Source organism: Myxocyprinus asiaticus, chromosome 3 (assembly GCF_019703515.2).
Source record: "Myxocyprinus asiaticus isolate MX2 ecotype Aquarium Trade chromosome 3, UBuf_Myxa_2, whole genome shotgun sequence".
Classification (NCBI taxonomy): domain Eukaryota; kingdom Metazoa; phylum Chordata; class Actinopteri; order Cypriniformes; family Catostomidae; genus Myxocyprinus; species Myxocyprinus asiaticus.
The window spans coordinates 305,297-322,243 of NC_059346.1; the positions used below are offsets into that span (position 1 = coordinate 305,297).

General features: G+C 39.2%; 1 long non-coding RNA gene across 1 annotated transcript; it reads left to right on the forward strand.

Moving 5' to 3' along the window:
* Positions 1-518: 518 nt before the first annotated feature.
* On the forward strand, positions 519-4,149 carry LOC127423819 (uncharacterized). The gene is made up of 3 exons (XR_007894382.1): positions 519-889; positions 2,171-2,390; positions 3,998-4,149. It is a non-coding gene; the product is annotated as an uncharacterized LOC127423819 (long non-coding RNA).
* Positions 4,150-16,947: the final 12,798 nt, after the last annotated feature.

Here is a 16,947-nt window from a genome sequence, read left to right on the forward strand (position 1 = left end):
CATGCGAGGGCGGCTGGAACCCGAACACATGGGTATTTCTCAAATCCTGGATAGTATATATTATGGTGGGTGTTAGCTTTACAGTTATGGTGACAAGGGTCTTGTTAAACTCCTTGGTGAAGTTGAGTCTCGGGGGTGTTAGCTTTACACGTCTTTTTAATGAGGTTTGGTTAAGATTGGTTTTCGAGGTTAGTAGCTCTACTTGTCTGGATAATGAGGTTTGGTTAAGATTGGTTTTCGAGGTTAGTAGCTCTACTTGTCTGGATAACGAGGTTTGGTTAAGATTGGTTTTCGAGGATAGTAGCTCTACTTGTCTGGATAATGAGGTTTGGTTAAGATTGGTTTTCGAGGGTGGTAGCTCTATTTGTCTGGATAACGAGATTCGGTTAAACTCAGCGGTGAGATTGGTTATTGGGAGCACTTCTCGTGCTGAAAGTCCAGTGAGCAAGGAGGATATGAACAGGACCAGAGGCCACAGCGAGTAGCCTGAACTGGACTTCATGACTGCAGATCTGGAGAGAGAGGGAGGGAGAGAGAGGGAGAAATTTAACTAAGAGCAAGTACATTATATATACAGTAACTGTCTTCAGTGCTAAATTTAGAATAAATCAAATGTAACTAAGAGCAAGTACAATATATATATATATATATATATATATATATATATATATATATATTGTGAAGGAAAGTGCAGCAACGCCTTTAAGGAATGGCGTTGCAGGAACAAAAACTACATAACTCCAATTGGTAGGGAGGGGTTACTGTGTTTATGAGGAAGCAGAACAGAACAACGAGGGGTGTGTGTGAGGGGCGATGTGTGATCGTGGGGAGCACTGCCAGATTGTCCTGCCTATAGATACCTGCTCTGGTGCTTGGAAGTTTTGGGAAGGTATAGTGAATGCTTTGCGTTTAATTCGTAAATATTTGTTCAGTTCAAACAAATGCATTTTCCCTCTTGTTTGTTCAGTTTATTTTTTAAAGTGTTTTCCCTGCCGTGGTTTCCTTTTGCCCTGTGGTTAGTTAAAAGTCCCGCAGTGTTCTGTTGTGCACCATCACAGCAGCAATTCTGTTTATATACAAGTGTTGTGCATACGACCCGGGACTGAACAAGCACTGTATACTTACACGCTGCAGAAGCAGCAAGCTGCACTCAATTCAGTGCATAAAAGAAGGAACTGAAACACCAGACTTGGTTGCAGGACATTGTTTATTGGTTATCTGGACAAACGCGTGTTACATCAGTTAAACAGAGGAGGTGCTTGCATCCGGCCTTCTCATAAGGGAATTCAACTTCCACCCATGGACGGCAGTGAACTTGGCTGCAGGGGGTCCCTCCCCACAGCCTGGATACAATTACCTGTTCTGGTGGCTCACTCCACCAGAACACACACACACACACACACACACACACACACACAGTAACTGTCTTCAGTGCTAAATTAAGAGTAAATCAAGTTTAGCTATGAATGAAGGTTTAAAGGCAGGTACACAGTTGAATTGACATTAATACACTGTGTATATTTTGAGAAATGTGAACTCACCAGCTCAGTAGCAGTGATGGAGTGGAGTCTCTCTAGCTGCTGAAGAAATTGATACTGAAATGCAAAGATAACGTGCTGATTTTGTAGAAAGTTAAGGAGGGGAGGGGGCTGACCTCACTGTCATTGATTGGTCTGTCGCTGTTTAAATCAACTATACACCCCTCAGTGACATGATCAATAACTATGATTTATTAACTGCTGTTATCTTAATGATCTTTGGATTTGAGTACAGTAACTCCAGTGCTAGTAAGAGCAAGTGTAAGACACAGTATAACTGAATACACTCACAAACTCACACACACACATACACAGTCACGCACACACATACATACACACTCACACACATACACTACACCAGGGTTCCTCAATAGGCATCCCATGGGCCTGAGAGACAAATGTTTGGCCTGGTGTGAAGGCCTGTTCACACCAAATCCTTGACGATTTTGCGAGACAAACTTCCGTCCGTAAAAATAAAAATGAAAAGCATTTCACCCCTGTACAGTAGGTGGTGCTGTTGCATGAGCATTTATACCAGTCTCATGACTGCACCTTCAGCTGTTATAGATTAATTTTTTTATAACACATTATATATTTGCACATATACAGTGAAATTCTTTTTTTTTTCACAGCCAAGCTGGGGTCAGAGTGCAGGGTCAGCCATGATATGGCACCCCTGGAGCAGATAGGGTCAAGGGCCTTGCTCAAGGACCCAGCAGTGGCATCTTGGTGGTGCTGGGGCTTGAACCCCTGACCTTTTGATCAGTAACCCAGAGCCTTAACCACTGAGCAACCACTGCCTGGTGTTAATGCATTCTGAGGAGTATTTAATCTGTGTTTTATTCGAGTGAGGTGAGTAAAGAGCGCTGTTGCATAAATATACGTCCTGCTTATATGTGCACTTTTTTTCACGTGTTTTTTCCTACGAGTATATTCCAAAAGGACTCCCGAAGCCAGCTACTCTTTTTATAATGTCTGGATTAATGCCTAGATAATATAGGTACTGTGATACAAATACGTGTGGAAGAGCACATTAAGAATAAGGTATTGTACAATATAAAATATGATGCATATCCTAATATTAAAAATAACATACACTGGTTCACTGTCTTTACTGAAATTATTGCAATAATTTGTTATATTATCCTTAAGAACAATAACAATATTAATACTAATAGGTCTAATAATTGAATCTGTAATTAGGGAAAGTGCAGGGAGTAGACAGAGTGGTGGTGGTGTAGTGGGCTAAAGCACATAACTGGTAATCAGAAGGTTGCTGGTTTGATCCCCACAGCCACCACCATTGTGTTCTTGAGCAACACACTTAGCTCCAGGGGGACTGTCCCTGTAATAAGTGCACTGTAAGTTGCTCTGGATAAAAGCATCTACCAAATGCATAAATGGAGATCCTATTTGGAGATGAGCAGAAACAGCTGACTGAGATCCAGATTCTTCATTAAAGTTTTTTTTTTCTTTTCTTTTTTCCCAGCAGGCAAAGTTGTGTAGTTTTGTGTATCTGTATACAAACAAAATGTTCATAATTAATAAATAAAACAGGCTACTAATACTGAGATAACTAATAAAATAATAATAAAAAAAAGTTTAATAATAAAAACCTGGCACAAACACTTTGTCATTACATCGAGGACCGTGGCGCTTGACTTTGTATTGTTGACAGAATTTGGCCCTTGGTGAAAACTAATTGGGGAACCCTTCTCTACACACTCACACACACTACACACACACAGTCACACTCACACTCACACTCACTACACACACTCACACTCACACACTACACACTCACACACATTAACACACACACAGGTCCATATGTCTACTCAAATCCAAAGATCATGAAAATAACAGCAGTTAATAAATCACAGTTATTGATCATGTCACTGAGGGGTGTATAGTTGATTTTAACAGTGACAGATCAATGACTGTGAGATACAGATAGATATATTTGCCCAAACCTGAAGCCAAACAAAACTTACAAATACTAAAGATAATCAAATAATAATAAAACACAAAACAGAATGGTAATTTTAATAAGCTGCCATGCAAACAGATACTAGTATAACCATTAGCATAAACTACACATTAGAGAAATGCCAGCTCAACCCCCTTGGCATAGATTAACTGCTGCACAAACCCTGAAAAGGTTTTAAAAGGAAAAGTCGTTACAACAGTGAAATCACAACTTGGTAGTATGCAGCAAAACATTAACAATTGTCATGTGTATTCTGTTGATTTCATGTCTTTTATATTGAAATGTTTAGTTCCTGGTTCTTGTCATGTGTTCCTGTTTCCCTTGTCATGTGATTCCTGTTTTCCCTCCATGTTCTTGTGTCATGTTTTCATTGGGTTATTGTTTGATTAGTTTGTTATGAGTTCTGTTTGTTCATTGGTTTATGTTCTCCCATGTCTTGTATTTAAGCCCTCATGTTTTCACTGTCTAGTGTGGAGTATTGAATGTGATGGTATGTGTTAGCCAAGCCAAGCCAAGCCAAGCCAAGCCAAGCCAAGCCAAGCCAAGCCAAGCCAAGCCAAGCCAAGCCAAGCCAAGCCAAGCCAAGCCAAGCCAAGCCAAGCCAAGCCAAGCCATAGTCTAGTCCATGTTTATGTTTTGTTTTGGAGTCAAGATTATTGGATTTCACGTTCTGTAAATAAACACTTGGGTTCTCATCTTCATCATCGTCTTCGTCATCATTGTCAGCAGTTCCAGCTGAAGTTACAACAATATTACAGAGTTGATTGCAAAATGCTGAGATATTAGGAGCACCAGAAAAAAAAGCTGGGACGTTACTACAATGTCCTATAAAAGGCCGAGCATTCCTAAGCATAGGAAACTGCGTCTTAAAACAACTAGACCTGTAGACTAATGAAATACACTGAAACTCGCTATGTAAAACAATTTTTGTTCCTGGGTAGTAAGTGTTATTTCCTAATTTCTTATGCCTCAAAAGTATAGAAAATAGCTATTATTCCCCACAAACCTTGCTTTTGTGACCAAGACAGTGATATTTTGAAATTGACCTATTTCCAATGAGAAAACGGGCAAATTTGTGTCTTTTTGTTCACAAAGTCAGAAAAAAACAACATATGAATCCAAATTAACATGTATTTATACTAAAGTAATACAAAAATGACTACAAAAGATTTAGAAGTGAGTAGTTTTTTGAGATTTATGATTATACTGTAAATCACTTTCACGAATCAGCCCCCAAATGTAGTCTCCCATCATGTTCTCGTAATACTGTCCTTGGTAGCGGCGTTCAAAGTCCAGTATATCCCGATGGAAGCGCTCGCCTTGCTCCTCCGAGTGCGCTCCCATGTTCTCCTTGAATTTGTCAAGATGAGCATCAAGGATATCAGAATCAGAATCAGAATGAGATTTATTGCCAAGTATGCTTACACATACAAGGAATTTGTCTTTGTGACAGGAGCTTCCAGTGTACAACAATGCAAAAACAGCAACAAGACTTTTAAAAGATAAATAAAATTGAATAAAAAATAGATAAATATTGAAAAGAAAAAAGTATATATAGAATACACAATAGACAATATATATATATATATATATATATATATATATATATATATATATATATATATACACACATACATACATACACACACATACACATACACATACACATACGTAGTGCAAATTTAAATACAAATCTGTTATGTACAGTGCAAGGGAATGTAATGGCAGAAGAGGTAGGATATGTTGGATAATATAAAAAGACTAAGCTGTGTATTGCACATTAATTATTGCTCAAAGGAGCAGTTTTAACTGTTCATGAGATAGATAGTCTGGGGGGAAAAAACTGTTCCTGTGCCTGACGGTTCTGGTGCTCAGAGCTCTGAAGCGTCATCCAGAAGGCAACAATTCAAAGAGGATGTGAGCTGGGTGAGTGGGGTTCAGAGTGATTTTTCCAGCATTTTTCCTCACTCTGGAAGTGTATAGTTCTTGAAGTGGGGGCAGGGGGCAACTAATAATCCTCTCAGCAGTCCAAACTGTCCTTTGTAGTCTTCTGATGTCTGATTTCATAGCTGAATCAAACCAGACAGTTATTAAAGTGCAGAGGACAGACTCAATGACTGCTGAGTAGAACTGTATCAGCAGCGCCTGTGGCAGCTTGAACTTCCTCAACTGGCAAAGGAAGTACAACCTCTGCTGGGCCTTTTTCACAATGGAGTCAATGTGGGTCTCCCACTTCAGGTCCTGTGAGATGGTAGTGCCCAGGAACCTGAATGACTCCACTGATGCCACAGTGCTGTTTAGAATGGTGAGGGGGGACAGTGTTGGGGGGTTCCTCCTAAAGTCCACAGTCATTTCCACCATTTTGAGCATGTTCAGCTCAAGGTTGTTTTGACTGCACCAGACAGCCAGCTGTTTAACCTCCCTTCTGTATGCAGACTCATCGTCATCTCGGATGAGGCCGATGACAGTGGTGTCGTCTGCAAACTTCAGGAGCTTGACAGAGGGGTCCTTGGCAATGCAGTCGTTGGTGTAGAGGGAGAAGAGTAGTGGGGAGAGCACACATCCCTGGGGAGCACCAGTGCTGACTGTACAGGTGCTGGAAGTGAATTTCCTCTGTCTCACAAGCTGCTGCCTGTCTTTCAGAAAGCTGATAATCCAATGACAGATAGACGTGGGAACAGAGAGTTGGTGTAATTTAGTCCGGAGAATAGCTGGGATGATGGTGTTGAAAGCCGAACTGAAGTCCACAAAAAGGATCCTTGCATATGTTCCTGGTCTGTCCAGATGTTGCAGGATATGATGCAATCCCATGTTGACTGCATCATCCACAGACCTGTTTGCTCGATAAGCAAATTGAAGGGGATCTAGAAAGGGTCCAGTGATGTCCTTCAGGTGGGCCAACACCAGTCTCTCAAATTACTTCATGACCACAAACGTCAGGGCGACAGGTCTGTAGTCATTAAGTCCTGTGATTTTTGGTTTCTTTGGGATGGGGATGATAGTGGAACATTTGAAGCAGCATGGGACTTCACACTGCTCCAGTGATCTATTGAAGATCTGTGTGAAGATGGGGGCCAGCTGGTTAGCACAGGATCTAAGACATGCAGGTGAAATGCCATCTGAGCCCTGTGCTTTCCTTATCCTTTGTTTTTGAAAGCTGCAGCGCACATCATCTTCACAGATCTTAAGTGCAGGTTGAGTAGTAGGAGGGGGAGGAGGGGGTTGCAGGAGGTGTTGGTGTTTGTGTGAAGGTCAGAGTGGATGTGGGGTGTGAGATTGGGCCTTTCAAATCTACAGTAGAACATATTCAGGTCGTCAGCCAGTTGTTGGTCCACCACAGGGTTGGGGGCAGGAGTCCTGTAATTCGTAAGTTGTTTCATGCCACTCCACACTGATGCAGGGTCGTTAGCTGAAAACTTGTTTTTCAGCTTCTCAGAGTATCTTCTTTTAGCCACTCTGATTCCCTTATTCAGTGTGTTCCTGGCCTGATTGTACAAAACTTTATCCCCAACTCTGTAAGCATCCTCTTTGGCCTGACAAAGCTGCCTGAGTTCCGCTGTAAACCATGGTTTGTCGTTGTTAAATGTTAAATAAGTCCTAGTAGGAATGCACATATCCTCACAGAAACTGATATATGATGTAACAGTATCTGTGAGCTCATCCAGGTCTGTGGCTGCAGCCTCAAAAACACTCCAATCAGTGCAGTCAAAGCAGGCTTGTAGTTCCAGCTCTGCTTCATTGGTCCATCTCTTTACAGTCCTTACTACAGGCTTAGCATATGTTAATTTCTGTCTGTAGGTTGGAAGAAGATGAACCAGACAGTGATCAGATAGTCCCAAAGCTGCTCTAGGAACAGAGCGTTATGCATCCTTCATTGTTGTGTAGCAGTGATCCAATATATTTCTGTCTCTGGTGGGGCATGTAATGTGCTGTTTGTATTTAGGCAGTTCACGTGTGAGGTTTGCTTTGTTAAAATCCCCAAGAATAATAATAATTGAGTCCGGGTATTGTTGTTCCATGTCTGTCATTTGATCAGCCAGCCAGCTGTGTAAACACTCACCAGAATAAACGAGGAAAACTCCCGTGGCAAGTGGAAAGGCTTACAGTTAGTAAAGAGCACTTCCAAATTAGGACAGCACATCCTCTTTAACGTTGTTACATCTGTACACCAACATTCATTGATGTAAAAGCATGTTCCACTGCCTCTAGTTTTCCCCGTTAACTCCGCGATGCGATCCACTCTAAACAGCTGAAAGCCCGGCAGATGTAACGTGCTGTCCAGAATGGCTTCACTCAGCCAGGTTTCTGTGACACACAAGGCAGCAGAGGTTGAAAAGTTCTTGTTTGTGCGGGTGAGGAGAGGTAGTTTGTCCGTTTTGTTGGGAAGAGAGTGGAAATTCGCAAGATAGATGCACGGCAGCATTGTTTGAAAGCCCCGCTGACAGAGCTTGACCAGTGCGCCTGCTTGTCTCCCTCGCCTGCTTCTCATAGCACGTATAAACAACACAGCCGCGCCTCCGACTAAAATGTCGAACAAAACATCTGAATATTCAAAATCTGGGAAAAGATTGACTGGTATATGCTGTCAAATGTTCAGCAGATATGGATTTTGAGGGACATCCTACAGCCCATTGTGCCATAGTTCTTCACCAGAGTCTCAACCAGCTCCACATAGTTTTCGTGGTTGAAGCCCCGAACCACTGCGATAAAGCTGTTCCAAGCCGCTTTCTCCTTACTAGTGAGCTTCTTGGGGAATTCACTGCACTCCAGGATCATCTTTATCTGTGGACCGACGAAGACACCGGCTTTGACCTTTGCCTCAGACAGCCTTGAAGGTACTTGAAGGCTGCCGACTCCTTATCTAGAGCTCTGACAAATTGTTTTATTAAGCCCAATTTGATGTGCAGTGGTGGCATCAGCACCTTCCTGGGGTCCAACATTGGCTCCCACTTGACATTGTTCCTCCCTACAAAGAACTCGGTCTGCTGTGGCCAGTCCCGCCTGTGGTAGTGCGCCTTGCTGTCCCAAAGGCAAGGATAGCAGGGAAACTTGGTAAGATCCTTGTAGGCCACACACATCTTAGCAGATGCTTCCACGGAGTACTTTTTCCCTCTTGTCTTGATAAATTGGCCACAGGCATAGCAAAATGCATCTTCCGGATGCTTGCAGCCTCTTGATGCCATCTCAGAAAAATGCAGATATGTATCCACTTAGGCAGCTGGAACTAAACTGAACTGGTGGGCTTAAGGTCCCTGTATTTATACTACTATTTATATTACTGGACAGTTCTAGAAAGTTCTAGAAGTTACTCCAAGTTTACTCAGCACTGAATCTATCTGGAATGTTCTGGAAAATAGGTAAATTTCAAAATATCACTGTCCTGGTCACAGAAGCAAAGTTTGTGGGGAATAATAGCCATTTTCTATACTTTTGAGGCATAAGCAATTAGGAAATAACACTTACTACCCAGGAACCAAAAAAAAATAAAATAAAAATTTGTTACATGGTGTAACCATAAATTCTAAAACGGTAAATCTTAAAACGCACAGCGTACCAAACAAAACAGGGACAAAACACAAAAAAAGCACAGCAGTAATTAGTTAGAAAGTGCTAAATCTCAGAAAGGCAATACCAGAGACACAGAACTGCTGCCAAATGATTAGATTAGAAAAATAAACTAGTGAACATAGAATTTAGTTTATAATAAAGTATTTATTATATATAATATTATTCACTGTTGAAAAATATAAAAAGGTAGTATGCATGTAGTACAATATCAACAACTAATATACAAGTTAGGACAGAACCAGGCCAAGTCCACTGCAATTCATTTAAGAATTAAGCAGGTGTTGCGCTTTTTGCAACATATTGTGTGGCAGTCGCTACAACATGACCAGGCACACTGAAGTTATATGACCACATGAGCAAATAATAGTGCTACATTACCATAGCCACCTCACCTTATACACTGACACAGCATCTCTGCCAACAAGAAAAGGGATTTATAAACTGACTGACACAGCCCCTGTGTCAATGAGATCAGTCCTTTATACACTGACACAGAGTCAGAATTAAGCTACATGACCGTAGTCAGAATTAAGCTACATGACCAGCGTCACAATTAAGCTACATGACCAGCGTCATAATTGAGCTACATGACCAGCGTCACAACTGAGCTACATGACTATAGTCACAACTGAGCTACTATAATAATTATTATAATTATATTATCACACATTTGCACATATACAGTGAAATTCTTTTTTTTTCCACATATCCCAGCTAAGCTGGGGTCAGACATGATACAGCACCCCTGGAACAAATAGGGTCAAGGGCCTTGCTCAAGGGCCCAACAGTGGCATCTTGAATCCCCAACCTTCTGATCAGTAACCCAGAGCCTTAACCGCTGAGCCACCACTGTCCCAATTGACTATGTGACCAGCGTCACAACTGAGCTACATGACCAGCGTCACGCTTGAGCTACATGACCCTAGTCAGAATTGAGCTCCATGGCCAGTCACTATGGAGCTATATGACCAGTGTCAGAATTAAACTACAGGACAATAGTCAGGATTGAGCTACGTGGCCAGTCACCATTGTGAGGTATGGAACCAGTGTTAGAATTAAGCTACATGACCGTAGTCAGAATCGAGCTACATGGCAAGTCACACAAGAGTTACATGACTACATGAGCAGATAATAGTGCTACATTACCATTGCCACAAAACAGCTTTACCTTTTCCTCAGGGAACAAAGTGGTTCTGGGTGGCCGAGCGGCACACCCAGGAGGAAGGCATGAAGTAGTGACTTGCTCCCATAATGTTATTAGATAGCAGATACACTGGGGAGGTGGGTGCATATTACTAGGGGCATGGTCTTTCGATGAAAAACATATTTCTAAGTCAAGCGATGTGGGAGGCTCTGCACCCTAGGCAGAGTTCCCATTCACCCCTGGCAGCTTCCACCTCCCTGGAAGTCTGTCTGTTGCCCTCCCGCGCCTGGCGCCAGATCAGGCCGGTCTGGAGGCTCTGTTTTGGGCTTGAGTAGGCAGTGTGGGTCCTTTACATTTTTTTTTTATTTTTAATGCATTTTAAGTCTGTTGCCATCACAGGGTTTGGAGGCTCTGTTTTGGGCAGCAGTGTGCCATTTGTGTCGCTGACTTCCAATGCACTTGAAGCCTGTTGCCCTCGTGGGGTTTGGAGGCTCTGTTTTCAGCAGCAGTGTCCTTGTGTCCTTGGTGACTAGTATCCCTGGTAATTATTAAACAATAACCTGAAATACGAATCAAGCAATCATAACTTTATTTGATTTTTTTATTTGTATTAAGTGAAACAGATTTGCATAACCCCTGTTACCATACTTTGCCTTTTAGAGAGTTCTTCATTTGTCGCCCAAAGTAATACGCTATTTTCAGCATGCTGTGTGTGTCAGAAGTGTAGATTGGCCGCTGCCCTGGTTCCTGTCTGTTTTATTGAAATGAATGTTACCCATGTAATCCCATCGAGAATAGCACAGCCAGGGTTCCAAAAAAGGGTGTCCGCGTTTTTTATGTCTTTCTCCAAACACGCATTCTATCAGTGTTTTTAAATAATTAAATTTTCTTGTTCTTTATTGATCATATCGCCAATAAATAATATTAGAAAATTACTTAAAGGAAAATACTACTCAAGGTAACAAAGCTTTTGCTGCGGGCTGGCTTCTCTTGTTTTTAGCTGTTTTTTTGTTTGTTTGTTTTGCTTTCAATTTGTGTTTATAATTCATGCACTACCACTGATCTCAACATCAGTCTACCTCTTAAAGGGACAGCATCATCCGTAACTCGTCACAACACATAATTCATTTTCTAATTAAAAATATGTGGGAAAAATATCCCGGCTTTATTAAAATAAAAAAAAAAATAAATAAAAAATTCAAATACATTCTATTTTCCCTAAAGGTTTAACTTGACACAGCCAATATTTTCTGGTTAACAGTATTTTTTTTTAAATGTGTTTAGTACTGTATTTTATGATAATGACAAATCTGTTTAAATGAAGCTTATACTGACCATTTTTTATTGGATTTGAAACAGAGTAAAATATTTTTTTACATGACATCTGAAATGTAGCTACCAAATAAATTCCCATGGAACTTAAATCTTTATTTTACACTTGGAATTCAACATTTAGCAAACAGATACATCCCAAACACATGCTGTTTCTGTCGTTCGCAATTAAATCTGGTAAAAGAAATATGGATTTTAAAATGAATTTGTTTATTTTAAATAAATATTTAAAGCTAAATCTGAAGCTAACATTTTTTTCAATGATTTATTTGCTAGATTCCCAGATTTATATCTAGGGGGAAAAAGGGTGATTTAAGTTAAATCTGGAAAAAAAAAAAAGAACACATGGCAAAATATTTCTGATTTTTTCCCCCCAAATAAATGCTGTTTTCCCTTCTGGATTAACTTGACATTGCCCATAATAAAATGAATAAATCGGTGAAAACACATGCTGACTTAAAACATAAGTATAATAAGGGACAGACTAAAAAGAATGACAAAACAGAATGCCCATTGACTACAATGGTGAAAACAGAAGGATGGTCAATATCTCCAAATCCCAGACAGGAATCTTAAAATCCTGAATACACTTTAAAAAAAAAAAACTAATACACAAAATAAAAGTGGAATGACAGGGAATGACAGCTGCTTTCTATGGAATGACATGCCTGGAATACCAAAAACACTCAAAATATAGCACAAATAGGAATGACAGCCTATATCTCAAAATCTCTAACAGGAATCCTAAAATCCTGAATACCATTTCTTCAAAATAAAGTATTACACAGAAAAAAAAGGGTGTTTTTCACTTAATCATCTGAACAGTAATGGGCTGGTACCCCCTAGGTATAAACAGTTATATCTCAGAAACTATTCGGAGTTGAATGCTGATATTTCAATTTTCCATCACTTCAATCATTTTTACTAACTTTGTGTCGATTTTCACAAAACAGAAATATTTTGATTTACATGCAGGTCTCACAAATGAAATACTTTGGAAGTTTTATGATGTTTGTTGAAAGGCAAGCTCCATGATACCACTTCCTGCATTGACAACAAAGAACCATGCAGTCGTCAGTTGAAAAGTTGCCAGAACACGAGCTATCTGCACAGGTAGACCATCTGCTGTTGTCATGGTAAGTGTAGATAAGTAGTGTATTAGTGGTTTTTCTGTTAGAGGCATGCACATATCTTTTACCGCAAGGGTTTTGTACAGTTTTGAATAGGAACGTGGAGCTATCCTATCCAGCCTTCTGCACTTGCAGTGTTTGTGATCTGAAATAATCACCGCAACCCATTTATATACAGATGTACTCTCAATATATCCATACGTTTTACCTGTGATTATTGTAAATGCATTTAAAATTGTGTACAACCCACAGTCATCTGAATTGTTTTGCTGCACAGCATCGGAACACAGGATCACATTCCACTCGTCTTTATTGAAAGTTGCATCGGCTATCTGGTAGCAGGCAGCAACAATATGCAGCAACACTTCACCATGTGCTTTGAATCTTGATTGGTTTTTCATAGAATCAAGAATGACTAGTTCATGTGTAGAAAAGATTACATCACCAAAACACCAGTGAAATCCAATCCCCCAGACATCAGTGTTGAATGGAATTAACTAAATGTCTTTGTTGAGAGCTGCAGTGCTTTCCAGAAAAGGATAGAAAACATCAGGTGTATCAGCTTTCACACACTTATATATGTATGTTGGGCATGCTAAAACATTGCTGTTTTTTCTTTGTATTGCAAACAATAGCAGAAATTGCATCTTCAATCACCGAAGAACTGAGCCAAATTCCAGGCTGTAATGCTCTCACGTCATTAGTTTGCGGAATTCCCTGATATTTAATTTTGATTTCAGGCATGTCCCATGGAAAGCTGTTCACTTTGTTGCTTGGCTTTGGTGTGGAATGTTTAACTGGATTTTCATCTTCATCACTAAAGTTAAAATGCCCAGTTTCTTCTCCAAATAAGCTTGTATGTGATGCACATTCAGCTATTTCACTGAAATTTTGTGTTTCACATTGTACTTGCTTAATTTCCGGTATGGGAGTTAAGAAAGCAGAATGTAGTGCATTTCCTATGCTGTGCTTTGACTCAGTTCTATTCTGCTTGGGTTTAGGATTATGCATTGTGTCTTCACATTGTTTTCTCTTCATTGCACCCTTTGAAGAGTCTGGCGCTGGTTCCACATCATAATCATAGTCATCTTTCCTGGGCTTTTTTTCCCCCAGACTGGTTTCTCTTCCACATTTACTTTTGCGCAGCACTGAGAGTGAATATGTGCGCTTATCTTCAGCTTCTCTGTAACCAACTGCCATCTGAGCAGCAAAAATGTGTTAGCATTTACCAGTACTTGGACAAGAGCAAGTAGAAGGCTCAGGTAGAAGCTTTGCTGCATGAAAATGTGTTCCATCTATGCTTTTTATTACAAAAGTGCTACTTTGTGCACAGAGTGAAACATTTCCAGAATCTACACAGTATCTGGCCATAGATATTTGTGACATCCGGTACTGTTGTCTTTTCTCCACACATGCCACTTTTGTTGCAGTACTACCTTTAATCTGTTCAATGATTGTTTCCCCAGAATAAAACACTGGAAATGACATGCGAATAGGACTCTTGGCCAGGTGTTGAAACTTCTTCTTGAGTTCATAGTTTCTAAGCCCAATGTGTGCATGTCTGAACTCATGGATGTAATACATCTGCATGTAGAACATTGCCAGTATCATGCTGTTAACAGGCATGGTTTCCAAATCAGTTTGCTGCTTTATCACTTTATGCATGCTTTCACTGATATTGTTTGTCACAGTCATGTTATTCTGGAAGGCAGCAAACCTGTCTAACAAATTTTGCAGCATGCTGTGAAATAGGATCCTTGATTTGTTGGTCAAAATACACTTGAAATGGAATGCTCCATTCCAGACAAAAATGGTCATACAGCTAATGAAAAGAATCCAATGAAGAGCTATTGATGAGTTGTTTTACATGATCTTTTAAAACTTTTGTGTCATCCTTTAACCTTCCATGCTGTTTGATCCAATTGTCTACATCTGAAATGATGTGATTAGAACAGAAGATGTGTGGGAGGTTTGGGTAACCTTGCTGAATGGAATCCACAATTCCTCTCTCGCTGTCACTCACAAAAGGAATGGCATATATTTTGTCACCATTCAGCAGGTTCAAAATATACCTCAGAAAGTTCTGATGATAGGTTTTAAATATCCTTTAATATAACAGGAAGGCACTGGAAACACTGGATCCCCAATCAAAGATACATTGCGAATTACAAAGGGTGATATGTAGAAATCACCAAGATTAAATGTTTTATCATATGACATCAGCTGAGGAAGAGCAAGATCATTGCTGCAGATGTCAATGAGGACCTGAGCATCGTTTATGAGAGTAGGGTGCCCAAATGAAACCAAAAGATCTGGGTAGAGTGTTATGTTCCACACATAATCTTTCAGATGCACTGCAAGTTCAAACAAGCTGAATATTTAGTCACTGGAAATTCACTGTTTTTTTTTTTTTTGTTTCTTAGTAAATACAATTTTTCAGTTGTTTCAAGTTACGTGGGCGATCCACAGCTATGTGCTTGTCAGAGCCTGTGTTGTACTGTGTACTGAGAACTTTTTGATATATTTTAAGAGGCTCCCCCTGTGACTTTGTTGCCTCCTTAATATGCGTCAGGGTAGACTTCATGGAAGGGATGAATGGTTTTTCAGAATGTTTTTGTAAACCGTGTGGTGATGGTTTGTACAAAGCTTCATTTCCCAAGTAATGTATGACATACATTTGTCTGTTTTGTGGCTCTCGTAAAGAGTAAATATGATGACGAAAACCAAAAATGTAATCTTTTCCTTTTCCTTTTCTGTCTTTTAAATAATAGTACTGTTTCAACACAGCTGGAGCATTCAGCCGTCTAGGATGATAGTTTGATCCTTTGGATACCCACCTATACTGGTCAAAACGGACATCAAATGCATCCTCAGTAGAAGAGGATACTGAACAATACACATACACTTCTCCTCCCTTTGGTTGCACAGGAGGCAGATTTATGATTCTAGCATCATTAAAATCTACTGTTGAAAGAATGCCATGCACCTGTTCTATAGACAGATCTCTGTCTTGGTTGAACATATATGGAATATTAAAATACGTCATTTTGTAAATTTTTCTCCAGGGCTTCAATCTTGATACCATACAAATGCACCAATAAAATACCACTAAATTGAGCAGGATTAACTTAAATGTGTTTATTTCCTTTTATCTGTGAGAAAATAATATACAATGTTTTACATACAATATAATGCAGAGAAAAGTACACTAAAATGTAAATAATTCTATCAAGGGATTTTTTTTTAATGTGATGTATAACTTGGTGGTGGAGGGGTTCTACTAACATATTAAGCCAGTAATTCTTAGGCTTAAAACTTAATAAAACAAAAATAAATTCACTTCTTTTTCTATGAACAAACTAATCCAAATTAACCAGGAATCTGTTAAAGTTCTTATAGACATTTACTTGCTTTGCTGAATACAATATAAAGAATGTTCAGAAGAAATAGCTTGAAACAAAAAACAGCTCAAACAGATCAATGTTAGCAGAGAACAAACTAGATGAGGATAAAATAAATCCTTGCATTTAAACTATTTCCCCCAAGCCTATTTTTTTATTATTTTTTTTATCTAACCAAGACTGCATAATGCAGTTTTATATTAAAACTAGCAACAGATTTTTTTTTTTTTTTTTTTTACAAAATGTGTTGATGCATCTAAGCACTTTTTTTTTTACAGTGTACACAATAACCTGTAGATATTGTGTCAAATTTGAGAATTTGAATTGTTAAAAAACAATATGTATAACTAATGATAAAAAAAACAAAAAACAGAAAGTGTTAATGTGTCTAATCACAGGTCCACAATAACATGTGGGATATTAAGTAAAAAAAAAGAAATAGAATACATTTTTTTTTTTTTTTTAATTAATATTTTAATAACAACATTTTTGTAAGAAAATAAGTTGTTTGAAAATGAAATCATAGCAGAATCTCTGTCTCGGAATGCTTCCTTCACGAAGAGTAGTGTCATGCACTATAACTGTCACTAGCTGCAACTGAACATATGGTACCTCCCCTTTCTCGTTTGATTGGTTCATTTACTTTCAAAACTAAACAAGCCTTATCTTCAGCAAAAAATGATAGACAATTACTGTGAAGAACTGGATTAACAATTTAATTTTCTGAAGTATGCAAAGCTAATGAAAAGAAAGTTAATCAGATAATTAACGTAATGCTGTCCATCTCTTTATTGCTGTTAATTTCTTCTTATTTTTTTATTATATTTCTAAGCAGACACTTAGA